Genomic DNA, 5,847 nt, shown 5'->3' with positions numbered 1-5,847 from the left:
TTAATTTTTTTTCTTACTGTGAACAATGATACTTAAACAGAATCGTTTGATACCAAAATTGTTTCTTGTTTATGTAAAACATATTCTGAATGTATATCATGTAGAAATAAGCTATGTAACTAAATAAGATATGTATAATGTCACTTATTTGTATATGTATGTTACTGATGTGTGAATATGTGTAATATGGCACTGATGCAGACTGTATCAGGAGGTCAAGACCTCGTCAGGCTATTTAGCCTTTAGTCTTTGCCTCCCGCAGGGAAGTTTTTGTATTTTTTTTCCTGCAAATAAACTTTGAAACTTTGAAACTTTGAAACACACACACACACACACATACACATATATATATATATATATATATATATATATATATATATTATGACGACTAGGTTGTAACGAGATTTATTGGCCGTGAACTCGGGAACGAACAAGCGCAATGGACCCGATAATGAAGCGCACGTTAAAAAAAATGATGATGTCAGCCAGAACATATGATGATGATTGACTGCTGTTCAGATGAGGATGAAGCGCATAATAGATGCCTACACTGATTCCCCCCTCTCCGTGGAAGTGGCCAGCCTGGCCGCGGCGGACGGGAAGTCAAGGTGACGAGAAACGTCTTGTGAAAAGCTTCATGCGAGAAACGTGTACAATTTCGGTGCTGCGGTAACGGCGGTCTGTTGGCACGACAAGAGGTGTCACACGATAGTTGACAAGGGAAGTCTAATCTAAAGCAACATATGGGCCGTTGAATCGAGGCTGGAACTTGTCGCACAGACCAGGTGTGCGATTTGGAGTCCATAGCAGCACCTCGTCACCCGGTCGGAATGATACCACACGATGAGAGGTGTCGTAGACGGCCTTCCTTGCTTGTTGCGTAGCTTCCGTGTTCATACGAGCGTGCTGGCGGCACTGGGCAAGGCGAGAAATATATTCTTCGCAAGAAGATGGTGATGGAGGGCCATTGCCGGTGAAGAAGGAAACATCAATAAAGAGAGTAGGTGAACGTCCGTAAACGAGATAAAACGATGAGTAGCCGGCTGTGCGCTGAACAGCGGTGTTGTAGGCAAATGTGAGGAACGGTAGAAGTTTATTCCAGTTTCTGTGATCCGGTTGAATGCATACGGCGATCATGTCGGCAAGGGTTCAATGAAATCTCTCGGTCAGACCATTTGTTTGAGGATGGTAGCTAGACGCCATCTTGTGTGTAGTACCAGAAACGCGAAGAACTTCACCTAAAAGCTCTGATAAGAACAACTTTTCACGGTCACTTAGAAGTACACGAGGAGCACCATGACGTAGTATTATGGCCTGAAGGACAAAGTCAGCAACTTCCGATGCTGAACCAGTAGCTACTGAAGTTGTCTTGGCGTAGCGTGTCGTATGGTCTACGGCGGTGACTATCCATTTATTTCCAGCGCCAGTAACAGGAAGGGCCCATGAAGATCGACACCGATGACCTCGAAAGGTGTTGTAGGGCACGTCATTGGCTGTAACTGACCAGCCGGGGAAGATGTCGGAAGTTTGCGAAGTTGGCATGGAGAGCAGGAACCCACGTACTTTGCTACGCTGGTAGAAATCCCAGGCCAATAAAAGCGGCTTCGAATGCGGTCGTAGGTTTTGTGAAAGCCGAGGTGGCCAGCAGTCAAATCATCATGAAGGGCGTTAAGTACATGATGTTGAAGAGCGCGTGGCAGAACAGGTACCCAGCGTTGGCCGTCAGGATGATATATGTGACGATACAGCACACCGTCCTGAAATTTGAAGTGCTCGAGTTGTCGACGAAGGCGTGCATTGGGTGGACGCGTAGCTCCTGAGAGGTGGTCTATAAAGCGCCGACAATACGGGTCAGCCTGCTGGCGAGAACTGCAGGGTTGTTCATTGTCGATTGGCGGTTGGTACAGCGAGGCGAGCAAGGCAACAGAAGTAGGAGTCACGTCCACACTGGTGTCGTTGGAGGTGGCAGCTGGAGTGTCGAACGAAGCCGTAGGTAGTGGGCAACGAGAAAGAGCCTCGGCGTCTTGGTGTTTTTTGCCCCATTTATAAATAATCTCAAACTGATACTCATGTAGGCGTAAAATCAACCGACCCAAGCGTCCGGACAAGTTCTTCATTGTAGAAAGCCAGCATAAGGCGTGGTGGTACGTTACGATGGTGAATTGATGGCCGTACAGATAAGGACGGAACTTTTGTATGGAGCAAACCACAGTGAGGCACTCCTGCTCAGTGATGGTATAGTTCTTCTCGGTAGAAGTAAGCACTCGGCTAGCATATGCGATGACCCTTTCCCGTCCAGAGTTATCGCGTTGGAGGAGAACAGCACCTATACCGCAACTGCTGGTATCGGTATGCAGGAGTGTTGGGGCGGTGTCATCAAAATGGCAGAGTACAGGCTCTGACGTCAAAGCTTCCTTCAATAGGTCAAACGCCGACTGACATTCCTCGGACCACACAATGGGTGCATTAGAAGCAAGTAGTTTGTGAAGTGGCGCAGCTATTGGAGCGAAATTTCGTATGAAGTGACGAAAATGGGATGTGAGGCCAAGAAAATTTCGCAAATCCTTAAGCCTTGTGGGGCGAGGAAATTTAAGGACGGCAGTGTTCTTTTCGGGGTCAGAGCGACTACCATCCTTGCTGACGACATGACCGAGAACCTTGATAGATTTGGTGGCGAAACGGCATTTCTTAGTGTTGTGCTGTAGACCCGCGCCGGCGAGGCATGTTAGGATGTCATCCAAACGCCTCAGGTGCCGAGAAAACGTTGATGAAAAGATGATAATGTCATCCAGGTAGCAGAGACACGTCTTCCATTTGAGACTACGCAAGACTGTGTCAATCATGCGTTCAAACGTCGCGGGCGCATTGCAGAGCCCGAAAGGCATCACGTTAAATTCGTATGGGCCATCGGGGGTTGCAAATGCCGTTTTTTCTTTGTCAACATCGTCCATGGGAATTTGCCAATATCCCGAACGCAAATCAAGGTTCGAAAAGTATTCGGCGCTTTGCAGTGAATCAAGGGCGTCATCGATGCGTGGCATGGGGTATACGTCCTTGCGTGTGATGTTGTTAAGTGCCCGGTAATCAACGCAAAAGCGCACGAAGCCATCTTTTTATCGTACCAAAACAACAGGCGATGACCAAGGGCTGGTTGATGGACGAATTATTTCTCGTTGGAGCATGTCAGCGACGTTTTCCTCGATGATTTTTCGCTCAGCGAGAGACACGCGGTATGGCGGCGATGTAGAATAGATGTTTCCTCCGTCTGAATGCGATGCGCTGCAGTGGTAGTTCGGCCCAACGTTGAGGAGCAGATCTCGAAAGAATCGGCGTGTTTCGTTAATAACGCAAGCAACTGCTGCGCCTGCACAGCTGTTAAGTCATCACTGATAAGGACTGTGAAGGGAGAGGATGATCCAGGCTTACTCATAGAACGGTCGTTGGTAGAGGCAGGTTTAAGTGGCATGACGCTGACAGGCTCAGCATCGACAACACAGGCTACTGCAGTGCCTTCTGGCAGGAGAACTTTCTCTGGCGTTTCATTCGTAGCAATGACGAGCGCGGAGCCATGGTGAAAGCGTACGACACCTGATGCAAGGGCTACGCCTTTAGTGATGCAAGTCGACGAAGGGGACACCAAGACGTCACCGTGGTCGATGTCCTTCGAGGTCAGGGTCACAATTCGTTCTTGATGTGGCGGTAGTTCGAGATCTTCGCGAGCCAACAGGCGTAGTGGCTTGTAGACGTCTTCGTCGAACATGGAGTCTGTATTAGTTAGGTGCAGAATCCGTTCACCACAGCATATAACGGCTGAAGAAGAAGACAGGAAGTCCCACCCTAGAATTAGCTGGTGAGAGCACCGGGTAAGCACAGTGAACTCGATGTAATGCAAAATGTCATCAAAAAACACACGAGCAGCACAAAGAGCAAAAGGGTGGATAGTTTTCCCCTGGGCTTCGACTAGATTGGGTCCATTACAAGGTGTCGTTACGTTTTTCAGGCGTTTGCACAAATCATACCTAACCACAGAAACTGTAGCACCGCGTCCACCAAAGCGTCCACGAGAACTCCTTCCACCGTAACCGAAACCATGTTGAATGGGCGTGCCTGAGGAATATAAGTCCTACTGTTACATGCAGTTTCTCCTCCGAAAACTGCATCATTTAGTTTTCCGACCTGTTGTCAGTCGTAAACGAGGTTGACCGAAGAGGAGAGGAGGAGCGACGGAAGGGCGAAGGTGATCGGCGTCGGCTTGAACGGTAAGTGTTCCGCGTCTCAGTCGACGCAGGCGGAGATGGAGACCGCTGCTGTCCAGATGAATAACGCCGAGCGTCAAAATCCCCACTGGAAAAGTCCCGTTCGCGCATGTCGTACCCGCGGCGCTCGTCCTGCTGGCGCTTGCGGCACAAGCGCGATACATGGCCACGATATCCACAGTAAAAGCATGTTGGGCGAAACGGGCGCCAAGGCGGGTAGTAGAGGGCGTTCGGCGCACCGGGAGATGGCGCACTCAAGTGGACAGACGGAGGTTCGGGTGCCATTGGCTGGAAGTGGACCAGTGGTGCAGCAGCAACCAGCGTGAATGATCGCAGCGAAGTAGAGTTTACGTTGCGAGAAGGCGCGGCCGCAACTTGCGCGTACGTTGGAGGGCTAGACGGAGGTGGCTGTACGTAGGCTGGACCGGTGAATAACGTTAGTTCTTCCCTTACGATGTCACGCAGGGCCATGCTTGAAGGCTGTGTGACAGAGGGAGAAGGTGGTGAAATGCGCATTGATTGAAGTTCTTCGCGTATGATCTCCCGTATCATGTCACGCAGGTCCCGGTCTGCTGCTGCACGGTGTTCACTATTGCCTGACTGAAGGCGAAGAGAATCAAGTTCGTTGAGACGCTGACACGTAAAGACGACGTAAGCGACAGTAGAAGGATTCTGGGCAACAGGGGCATTGTAGGCAATGCTTCCGATGCCTTTCAGGATGTGGCGCAGTTTGTCCGACTCGGACATCGAAGAATTGACGCGCCGGCAAAGCGCAAGGTCATCCTCGATTTAAGATGTGTATGACTCGCCGGATGTTGTTGGCGAGTATCTAGGGCCCTCCTCGCTAGAGCGGATTAAACGGCTGGCGTGCCGAATACTTGGCGAAGCTGCTGCTTGAAGGCAGGCCAGTCGGTGAGGTCGATCTCATGGTTCAAGAGCCATGTTTTGGACGCCCGTGAGATAAAGCGACACTGGGCGGAGCTTGTTAGAGTCGTCCCAGTGATAAGTTGCGCTTACTCACTCATTGTTATCGAGCCAGTCCTCCACATTTTCGCCGCGGAGACCAGCGAAGATCGGAGGGTCACGCTCGTGGTTTACAATGTAAAGAGGAGGGGCTTGTGGCGCAGAGACGGGAGCAGAAAGGGCACCCACTCACTCTCTCTGAGACATGTTGGCAGACTGAGGGTCCAAGCGGCGCCCTGTACGGAGCTCCAGCGAGTAGGCGTTGTAAGGAGAGGTACTGGGATCGTCAATCCACCTCCACGACGTATGACGACTCGGTTGTAACGAGGTTTATTGGCCGTGAACTCGGGAACGAACAAGCGCAACGGACCCGATAATGAAGCGCGCCGACAACATATATATATATATATATATATATATATATATATATATATATATATATATATATATATATATATATATATATATATATATATATATATATATATATATATATATATATGGAAAAGAAGTGTACACTTGAACACTAGCGCTCGTTTCTCCCCTGGCGGAAAGATTCGCGTGTATACATTTCCTTCTCTTTCCTTCAGGTGCCGGTAAGATCGCGCTTGCCCAGTACCTTACTCTG

The sequence above is a fragment of the Rhipicephalus microplus genome, unplaced genomic scaffold (genome assembly GCF_043290135.1).
Source record: "Rhipicephalus microplus isolate Deutch F79 unplaced genomic scaffold, USDA_Rmic scaffold_12, whole genome shotgun sequence".
NCBI classification, from domain to species: domain Eukaryota; kingdom Metazoa; phylum Arthropoda; class Arachnida; order Ixodida; family Ixodidae; genus Rhipicephalus; species Rhipicephalus microplus.
This window is presented reverse-complemented; position numbering follows the sequence as displayed.